Here is a 10,132-nt window from a genome sequence, read left to right as displayed (position 1 = left end):
GGAGTCTCCGGGGTGTCCGTTGCCGGTGGGTTGGGGGAGTTGTTGTTGGGGTTGCGTGATTTGGTGACGGGGTTGGTAGGTACGGGGATGGTGGCGGGGTCCCCTTTGATGGCATGGGGGGAGCAACGTCCGGGGTTGCTGGGTGCGAGTGCGGCTGGGGGTCTTGGTGGGGCGGGTGCTGGGGAGGTCAGTTCAGGAGCTGGAGGTGGGGTTGGAGCGGCGCACCAGGGAGTGGCGGATAAATACGGCGATAAAGGAAGGGACGGGGCAAAGGAGAAGGATGGTGAGGAGCCACGTTTAGATGACGCAGCGAAAGGGGAGGTTTATGTGTGCTTTGAGGGGCCGCTGGGGGCGCACTTGAAGCATGAGGTTAGGGAAAGAATTTAGAAAGGGGAGTACGTGGATATATTTTCGCTGCTTCCCCTGGAGCGATTTAATTTGGACCGGGATAGGCGGGATGATAGGAAAAAGGAGGAAGAGGATAAGCGGCGTTCTCGTTTGATTCCGCGGACCTTTTCAAACTGGTTACAGGCTTTTGTGATCTTGGCCAGTGTTATCGGGGAGAAAGCGCCTGACAATTGTTCGGCACTTTTCTGTTATCTGAATGCAATATGCGAGGCATACCAAGTGTATGGGGGTTTGGGGTGGTTGAGGTATGACGAGCAGTTCAGGCAGCGGAAGGCGGTCCGGCCTAGTATGCGCTGGGACCAGAAAGAAATTGGCCTGTGGATGCGGGTTATGACTCTGGCCAGGGCTGGGCAGCCCTTTCGGGGGGGCGCCAGGGGTTCGGGGCAATCGGAGCGCTCGGCGGCCTCAGTTAAGGGACTCTGTTTTTCGTTCAATGAGGGGGGATGCAAGTACAGGGACAAGTGCAAGTTCAAGCACGAGTGTTCCTTTTGCGGGGGAAACCACGGAGCGCAGCGGTGCTTCAGGGGGCACAGGAGTAAGAGTGGGGGTGATGCGGCTGGAAAAGGGGCGGACGCCAATACGGGTAACCGAGATGGAGCGTTTTCTAAATGAATACCCTGATGTGGAGGCGGCGGAATTTTTGCTTGCTGGTTTTCGGGAGGGTTTTCAGATTCCGTATGTTGAAGGGGTTGGGGGGTCGGGGGGAAAAAATTTGCGTTCTTCGATGGAACTTCCTGGAGTGGTGACCGAGAAACTGCGGAAAGAGGTGGAGTTAGGTCGCATGGCAGGGCCCTTTCGGGAATTGCCGATGCAGGATTTGCGGGTGTCCCTGTTGGGGGTCGTACCTAAGAGGGAGCAGAATAAATTTTGCCTTATACATCACCTTTCTTTCCCAAAAGGGAACTCTGTTAACGATGGGATCGCGCCAGAATTTTGTTCGGTTGTATATACGTCGTTTGATGAGGCGGTTCGTTGGGTCTAGTTGTATGGGCAGGGGGAGCTGTTGGCCAAGGTTGATATTGAGGCTGCATTTCTTCTTTTACCTGTACACCCGGAGTGTTAGCACTTGGGGTGTTTCTGGGATGGGGGGTATTTTGTTGACCAGTGTTTGCCGATGGGTTGTTCGGTTTCGTGCGCTTATTTTGAAAAGTTCAGTACTTTTTTGGAGTGGGTGGTACGCGAGTGGTCAGGTTGGGGTTCTATCATTCATTATTTGGATGATTTTTTGTTTATCAGGCCGCCATGTTCTAATGGCTGCTCAGTGATGTTGCATTCTTTTGAAGCCATGTCTCGCCTTTTCGGTGTTCCTTTGGCGTCTGAAAAGACGGAGGGCCCGACAACGCGGTTGAGTTTTTTGAGGATAGTCATTGACACGTTGGCTATGGAATGCAGGTTGCCTGAGGATAAACTTGTGGATTTGTGGCGGGAGGTGTCTGTGGCTTGCGGAAAAAGCAAAATGTGGCTCCGCGAGTTGCAGTCCCTATTGGGCAAGCTCAACTTTGCGTGTCGCATAATGCCCATGGGGCAAATTTTTTGTAGAAAATTGGCTAGGGCAACGGCGGGAGTGCGGTCTCCCCACCATTTTGTTCGGGTTACCCATGAGTTGCAGGACGAACTTGACGGTGTGGGCGTCTTTTTTGGAGACGTATAATGGGCGGTCCTTGTGGATGGCGGACGGAGTGTCGGCAGCGGATTTGGATTTGTTTACGGATGCGGCTGGGGGCCGGGGTTTTGGGGCGTATCTGGGGGGCTGTTGGTGTGTGGGGGAATGGCCGGAAGTATGGAAGGAGGAGGGCTTGTTGACAAATTTGGAGTTACTGGAACTTTTCCCCATTGTGGTGGCGGTGTCCATTTGGGGTGGAATCTTTCGGGATCGGAAGGTATGTTTTCATTGCGATAATATGGGGGTGGTTGAGGCCATTAATCGCAATTCAGCTTCGTCGCCACCGGTTGTGCGGTTGCTTCAGTATTTAACGTTGGGTTGCCTATCCTTAAACGCGTGGGTGGTGGCGTCTCATGTACCGGGGGTTAGTAACTCAATTGCGGATGCTTTGTCTCGTTTCCAGTGGGATCGTTTTCGCGCGTTGGCACCGGAGGTGGAGACGGAGGGGACCAGCTTTCCGCCGGAAATGTGGAATCTGCCATTCGGTCGGTTGAGGATCTGGTGAGAGGTTCTTTGGCGGCGGGGACCTAGGCGGCGTATGAACGGGCCTGGGCCCAGTGGGAGGCCTGGAGGCGGCGTTTGCAGGGTTGTGGGTTGGAGGATAGCGCGTTGATGTTGCTTTGGGTGGGGCACTGTAGGGAGGAGGGGTGGTCGTATTCCAGGGTGGTTAAGTTTATGGCGGGTGTGGCCTTTGGTTGTCGGAGCCGGGGGGTGGGGGATGTGACGAAGTCTTTTTGGGTTGCAAAAGCTTTACGGGGTTGGAGGAGGCGTGCATCCGAGGTGGATAGTCGCCGTCCGATTTCTTTTACTTTGTTGGTGGATCTGTTGGGTCAGTTGGAAGGGGTTTGTATTTCAGAGGGGGAGGTTGGGCTGTTTAAGTTGGCTTTTTCGCTCGCCTTTTTTGGGGCCCTGAGGATTGGGGAGTTGGTTAGTCCAAGTAAGGGGCGGGCTGGGGGCCTTTGTGGGCAGGATGTGGAATTATTTGATGACCGATTGTAATTCTGCATTAGACGGTCAAAAACGGACCAGCTGGGTCGGGGTTGTCGGGTGGTGTTGTTCCAAGTAGAGGGTTCGGTTGCATACCCGGTTCGATGCCTCAGGGAGTTTTGGGGATGGGGTGGGACAGGGAGAGCGGGCCCTTTATTAGTTCATGGAGACGGGTCTTATCTTTCTCGTTTCCAGTTTATAGCGGTTCTGCGATCATGCTTGTTGGGCTTGGGTAAGGATCCCTCTTTGTATGGGGGACATTCTTTTCGGATCGGGGCAGCCACGGAGGCTGCCAGGAGAGGGTTGGGTGATGATGTTATTCGGCGTATTGGCCGTTGGGAGTCTATTCGATTTCGGTCATATGTGAGGCCCGCATGGTTATAAGGAACTTGCGGGGGGGCTGGGGGCAGGTGGCAGTGTTTGGTTGACGTTTTTCTTTGTCTCTTATAGGTGTTCCACCGTGCTTGGTGTGGATTATGGGGCACTCCTACGTGTTCTGGGGAGCGTTGCGAGCAGCAGTCAGGCCGGACGGGAGGCAGTTGTCAATTTCGAGAGAGGTGGCAGTGATTCGTTGGATTGGGATGCGAGGGATGCTGTGGAGTCGGGTTCTTCCTGAGTTTTACAGATTTGCACGGTTGGATAGGCCTCCTGGTGTTTTGGTGTTACATGTAGGGGGGAATGATTTGGGGGCACGCCCCTTCAGGGAGTTAGCGAGGGACATTAAGTTTGACTTGCTACGTTTGTGGGCGCAATATCCGCGACTGGTGACGGTTTGGTCGGATATGGTGCCGCGCCAGCATTGGAGGGAGGCGAGGTCTGTGGAGCGGCTGAATAAGGCGCGAATCAAGGTTAACAGGGCAGTTGGTAGGTTTGTGGCTCGTAACGGTGGTGTTGTTGTTCGGCATAGGGAGCTGGAGTCCGGTGTGGGGGCGTTTTAGAGTAGCGATGGGGTGCACTTGAACGGGGTGGGGATTAATCTCTGGTGTTCCGATTTGCAGGACGGCATTGAATTGGCGCTGCGGGTGTGGCGGGACACAAGTAGGTGAGGTGTTCACCTTCTTGAGTCGTGGGCGGTGGGGGGTCCTTGGAGTTGGTGGCTCTGGCGTGGTGGGGAGGGAGCCAAAGGAGGCTCTGGACTCCCCAGGTACTGGTTTAAGGTGTGATATGGCGGGTAGCGGCCCAAGTTGGTTGCCCTTGGTTACCGGTTCCTGCCTCTGAGCTGGCGTTTATCGGCTAGAGGTAATTTAACTGAGGGCGAGGCCAGTTATCCGTCATTTATGGGGCTCCAAGGACCCTCCCCGTGTTGGCATTCATGGGTTCTTGGTAAGGTTTTAGGGCGGGGCCTTCAGGTGGGAAGGCCAAGGGTTAAGTTATGTATTTATGATATTTATTTGTATTTATGTTATTAATAAATGGCTGCTGTGGCCATATAATCCACTTGCTGAGTCTGTCATTATTGGGAGGGGGAGTGGGGTTTAAGAGGTAAGCGACTCGACAATAGTGATGTCGCGAACATAAAATTTTCAGTTCGCGAACAGCGAACGCGAACTTCCGCAAATGTTCGCGAACTGGCGAACCGGGCGAACCGCCATAGACTTCAATAGACAGGCGAATTTTAAAACCCACAGGGACTCTTTCAGGCCACAATAGTGATGAGAAAGTTGTTTCAAGGGGTCTAACACCTGGACTGTGGCATGCCGGAGGGGGATCTATGGCAAAACTCCCATGGAAAATTACGTAGTGGACGCAGAGTCGGGTTTTAATCCATAAAGGGCATAAATCAACTAACATTCCTAAATTGTTTGGAATAACGTGCTTTAAAACATCCAGTGTGTGTATACGATTGGCACTGGCAGTGGGCACACTACAGTCAGTAGAAGCGGGCCTGACACACACTGGCAGCAGGCAAGCAACTGAAATTACACTAAAGTGTAAAAATTAAATGCCTTATTTATCGGCAAGCTACTGTGCCACCCGGTATGAGTGGTTGGCACTGGCAGTGGGCACACTACAGTCAGTGGAAGAGGGCCTGACACACACTGGCAGCAGGCAAGCAACTGAATTTAGACTACTGTCTAAAAATTAAATGCCTTATTTATCGGCAAGCTACTGTGCCACCCGGTATCAGTGGTTGGCACTGGCAGTGGGCACACTACAGTCAGTGGAAGCGGGCCTGACACACACTGGCAGCAGGCAAGCAACTGAATTTAGACTACTGTCTAAAAATTAAATGCCTTATTTATCGGCAAGCTACTGTGCCACCCGGTATCAGTGGTTGGCACTGGCAGTGGGCACACTACAGTCAGTTGAAGTCGGCCTGACACACACTAGCAGCAGGCAAGCAGCTGAAATTACACTAAAGTGTAAAAATTAAATGCCTTTTTTATGCAAAGTCCTGTGCCAGCCGGTATGAGTGGTGGGCACTGGCAGTGGGCACACTACAGTCAGTGGAAGTCAGCCTGACACACACTGGCAGGCAACTAACCTTAGATTAAAGTGTAAAAATTAAGTGCCTTTTTTTAAGCAAAGTCCTGTGCCACACGGAATGACAGGGGTGAGCACTGGCAGTGGGCACACTACAGTCTGTGGGCCTGCAGCTCCTCACACACAGGCAGGCCAGGCAACTGCAATATGTATATAAAGGAAAAAAAAAAAGCAGACTAATGTTGCAGCCCTAAAAAGGGCTTTTTGGGGTGCTGTCAGGACGCTGTCCTTACAGCAGAGATCAGATGAGTCTTTCAGGACTGGAGTGGACACTGAATTCACTAGCCTAGCTATCGATTTCCCAATTAAATCAGCAGCAGTTACAGTCTCCCTCCTCTCACTAAGACTGCAGCTTCAGAATGAATCTAAAATGGATGCTGTGCAGGAGGTGGGAGGGTCTGGGAGGGAGGGTATGCTGCTGATTGGCTGGAATGTGTCTGCTGACTGTGAGGTACAGGGTCAAAGTTTGCTCAATGATGATGTATAGGGGGCGGACCGAACATCGCATGTGTTCGCCCGGCAGAGGCGAACGCGAACAAGCTATGTTCGCCGGGAACTGTTCGCCGTCGGATAGTTCGGGCCATCTCTACTCGACAATACGCCGGTCATGTATAAACACCATATTTATTGGTTTCCTTATAATTACTATGCCCATGCTGAACTGAATATAATAATATATATTGATAGAATATATAATAAAAATTGTACCTTTGTTGCTGTGTTTATACATATTTATTGTGGATTATACACATATTCTGTCCATATATATGTGCCAATATCTTTTCAACTGGCACTATCATTATTTTCCACATTTTAAAATATATATATAATTATTTATATGAATAGTCTCCCCATTGTGTCTATTAGATTTATATATATATCTATTTCTAGTTTTGCCAATATTGCCCTTTTAATTCGATATATAGATTAAGGCTGACAAGTCAGCCTGCATTTGTGGGAGGGGCGAAGACACCTTTAAAACAGAGGCACGCCCTCATCTTACTTGCGTGCGTTTCCGGTGCTAGATTCCCACCACGAACGTCTCGCCCCCTTTGCAACAGCGCAGCTCGTCAGGTAAGTAGGGCCGTCGGGGTCCCTCCGGTCCACCGTCTTCCTCATCCTATCTGCCGGGTAAGTACGACCCACCTCCGACTCCTTCGTTCCCCCACCACGGCCACAGTGTAACCTCAGTCACCCACCCACTCCCGGCTGGGCTCCACCGTGGCTTTCGCTTCCGGCGCAGAGGGGTCACGTGGGACGCCAGGCCTGAGGATCGCCGCGCGGCGTCCCAGTTACCTCGGCAACGGGGTTGGTGTCCTGGCCTGCTGTCACTGATGCGGCGGGGGGCTGCTATCACGGGGCTGGCCGGGCATGGCAGCGTGGAAGGGTACCACAAAAAACTAAAAAAACTTACAAACACTGCAGCAGTCACATGACACCACTGCGCAACGTGTCCTATCAGCTGCCCCTTGCTGGTTCAGCCTGGTGTCTGAAGTACAATAACTCTGTAGATATCACACCACGTCCCGCTGGCACTTGGCTATACATCAGGGTTTTAGTTGGTAGACACGGGTTACTGATAGCATGACAGGACAATTCCTTAAGAGTGCAGGGACACAGCAGGATCCCTAGGTCATGGGTGGGAAATAAATGGTGCGGTCTCTGGGCATTAACGTGCCCCCCTCACGATACTGATTATTTTACAGACCCTGGGTGCTCTACTGTTCTCTCAAACAGTTCCGTCTGAGCCGACCGTCGCCTATTCCACTCTGCTACATCTGCGGACGTTTCGGTAAATACATCAATTTTCCAACCACACACTCATTCAACGTCATAATGTCACTGCCAGTCACGGTTGGCCTCCCCAGGGTTGGTAACTTCCATTCCTATTGTCGCCCGCTTCAGGCTCCCTTTGCATTCACCTGTGACAGGTTGCAGGTTCACTTTATTCGTGTCACAATGTTCGTTGCCTGTTTCGCTTCACGCTCACGTCTGTCAATACCATGTTGTTGCCTGTTACGTTTCAGGCTTACGTTTTAATTGCCATCTGTTGCCTGTTACGCTTCAGGCTTACGTTATAACATACCATGTCTGTTGCCTGTTACGTTTCAGGCTTACGTTTATAAAATACCATGTCTATTGACTAGTACGTTTCAGGCTTACGTTTTTCATTACCATCTGTTGCCTGTTACGCTTCGGGCTTACGTTTATAAAATACCATGTCTGTTGCCTGTTACGTTTAAGGGTTACGTTTTTAAATTGTTATCTGTTGCCCGTTACGCTTCGGGCTTACGTTTACAACATACCATGTCTGTTGCCTGTTACGTTTCAGGCTTACGTTTTTAAATTATCATCTGTTGCCCGTTACGCTTCGGGCTTACGTTTATAACATACCATGTCTATTGCCTATTACGTTCGGGCTAACGTTTGTCATTCGCCATATCTGGTGCCTGTTACGCTTCAGGCTCACGTTCTTCGCTGTTGCCTGTTACGCTTAAGGTTTCACGGTTATTCTCTGTTGCCTGTTACGTGTCAGGTTCACGTTGTTAATTACCATTTCTGTTGCCTGTCATGTTTTCAGACTCAAATCCATATTCTCTTTCTCCGGTACGATTTCAGGTTTGATGTTCTTTTTCTTATGCTTTCTAACTCCCTGTCTGTGGCCACGTCTTTGTAGCTTCCTTACGCCATTTCACGCTCTATTCTGGCCAGGTCCTCCACAGTAGCGCCTGTTTTTCAGAGCACTAGGCACTCTCCCACTCACTAGTTCTTCTTCAACCACCATTCACGGCTCGGGTGTCTCTTTCGAAATACAGGGCCTCCAGCTCAGCTATTAATTTTCTGTTTGTCACCTCGCAGCTGCAGTATGTCGCATACTTCCAACATCGAGGAGGCCCTATCGATTCCAGAAACACCCGCATCTGAGCGGCCCAGCTCCTCATCCTCAAGGAGACAATTCCTAAGTTAATTGCAGAACTTAACAGGAGAGGGATCCAACACCCTGCTTCCGCCTGAAAGGCAGAATTATATAGACTGCTGATGGCTGAACCAGCAGCCCCAGACTTGGAGCAAGTCTCCATGTCTACTCTCCAGCTATCTCTGACACAGCTGCATTCTATGATGAACAACATTGCCTCCTCAGTTTCGGACGTGCAGTCCAGACTCCTGGCAGTCGAATCCTACCAGGGGCTGGCATCTTGCCGGTCCGCTTCACCCTTGCCTGTAGCCTCCACTTCAGGGCCCGTTCCCCCAGGTAGGGTCCCAAGCGCGCCGGAAGTAGCTCCCTCGCATTTCATCCCCAGCAACATCAAAAAAGATATCTTAGAGGGTAAAGACGTTAACCTAGCGTCCATTCTCATAGCTACTCATGACACAATAGAAAGCAAAGCAATCACATGCGGCGACGTGTCCATCGTCCTTAAGGCCAGGGATCCCCGCCTAAACAAAAAGCTGTCCATCCTGAGAGGCGGGAGGAGTTGGACACTTACCTTTACAGAGTCACGGACTTGGGCCATAAGTACAGTGGGCAAGCGTTCTACGATTACCATCGCTCATTTTTGGCCAAAGCTGCCGCCACTCTGGTCCAATTCCAACACATCACAAACTGGGCTGTCATGGACATGGAGCCTTTTTGCCGGCACTTCGCAGGGGTCAAGGCCCCGGCGTGTGCCTCTTGCCAGTCTATTGCCCACTCCGCAGAGTGGTGCCCCAATGCAGGACCCTCCACGTCCCAAGGCAGATCCCTTCCCAGTAGCTCCGGGTCTCAACAACGGTCTGGCCCAACCACAGATAAGCTGGGGCATCCCATAGTTTTCCTGGGTAACAGCCAGGTCTGTAACAATTTTAACCAGAACGCCTGTTACTATAATAAATGTAGAGCCCTTCATGTACAGTATGTGCCGTATGTTTCAGGGCTCACCCTCAAATGGCTTGTCCTCAAAGGTCCTCCAGGCCATCCTGACTAACTGGGGTCAATTTGGATTTACTGGCAGCCCTTCTGCAGGGCCACCACAACCCGCAGTTTGTTCAATTTCTGGTCTCCGGGTTCGCTACAGGCTTTCACACAGGGCTGGAAGCTCTTCCACAGTCCACTTGGGAGGGTCCCAACCTCCTTTCAGCAACCAGGGATCCTGAGCCGGTGGGGACTAATAAAGTTAGAGAAGGGGTTCATCATTGGTCCTTTTTCCGTTGTTCAGTTTGACCTCTGGAGAATCAACCCCATAGGCATTGTGTCAAAACAATTCACCAATAAAAAACGTTTGATCTATGACCTGTCTGCACCTCATGGCTCCAGTACACCCAGCTTAAACTCGTTAGTCCCCTCCGAGGAGTTTTCCATGTGCTATTCTTCAATAGACGAGGCCATTCAACTCATCCTTCAGGTAGGCAGGGGGGCATGGTTGGCGAAGGCGGACATAGCCGACGCTTTCAAGCTGCTGCCCATCCAGCCGCAGCTTTGGAAGTTCTATGGGATCAAGTGGCAAGACCAGTACTTCTTTGCAAATCGCCTGACTTTCGGATCCAAAAGCAGCCCCTGGCTGTTTGACCAGTTTGCGCAGGCCTTGCACTGGATCTTGGTCAACCACTGCG

This window comes from Bufo bufo, chromosome 2 (assembly GCF_905171765.1).
Source record: "Bufo bufo chromosome 2, aBufBuf1.1, whole genome shotgun sequence".
Classification (NCBI taxonomy): Eukaryota; Metazoa; Chordata; class Amphibia; order Anura; family Bufonidae; genus Bufo; species Bufo bufo.
This window is presented reverse-complemented; position numbering follows the sequence as displayed.